Source organism: Citrus clementina, unplaced genomic scaffold, assembly GCF_000493195.1.
Source record: "Citrus clementina cultivar Clemenules unplaced genomic scaffold, Citrus_clementina_v1.0 scaffold_1, whole genome shotgun sequence".
Classification (NCBI taxonomy): Eukaryota; Viridiplantae; Streptophyta; class Magnoliopsida; order Sapindales; family Rutaceae; genus Citrus; species Citrus x clementina.
Window position 1 is genome coordinate 13,260,403 of NW_006263303.1, and position 992 is coordinate 13,261,394.

Sequence of the window (992 nt, forward strand, 5' to 3'; positions counted from 1 at the left end):
TTACAAGAAATATTACAAATCTAAAAGCCATAGGAAACCCTTTCACGAGTTTAGAAAACTTCCTTATAAGAAACCCTCGAGGCCTTATAAGAAACATAGTTTCTCTAAAAAGAAAGAGTTTAAAGCCAAACCTAAAACCCCATTCAACTTCAAAGATGCCACTTGTTTCAAATGTGGTATGAAAGGTCATACTGCAAAGTTTTGCAGAATGAACAAGAGACTCCAAGAGCTTGACCTCAATGAGGACATCCTTTCCAAAATAGCCCCCCTCCTTATAGAGTCCTCAGACTCTGAGTCTTCCATGTCGGGAGATAATGACCCCCTCCAAGTTGATGAGTTATTTGATTCAGACACCTCTGCATCTAGCAGCAGCAATTCTGATTCGGATTCCTATTTAAAGAAAATCAATGTTTTGACTAAAGACCAAGAAATTTTTCTTGAACTTGTAAAGCATATTTCAGATCCAAATCTTCAAAAAGAATATCTTGATAAACTTTTGAAAACCATGGATTCTGACAAAGCCGGAACCTCAACTGAGATTTCTAAGGTTCCAATTATTAAGAAGAATTCTTATGATCTCACTCAAATTTTGGATAAAAAGAAAACAAAAAAGGCAGTTCCTAATATCCAAGATCTTCAGAAAGAGATAAAAGAAATCAAATGTGAAATCAGAGATTTAAAAGAAAAACAAAAAAGCGATTCTGAGACTATCCAACTTCTTTTACAAAAACAATTACAAGATAATTCAGACAATGAATCCAATCCTGATGATGGTGAGGATATTAAAGTAGAAAACATAGAGTCTGTGCCCAATGATTTTCTATTTGTTTTAAAGCAAATCACCACAAGAAAGTATTTGATTAAAGTCACTCTCATCTTTTCTGATGATTTTGCTATGGACGCCATTGCCCTTTTTGACACTGGCGCTGATTTAAATTGCATCAGGGAAGATATCGTCCCCAAAAGATTTCATGAAAAAACAAAAGAAAGAC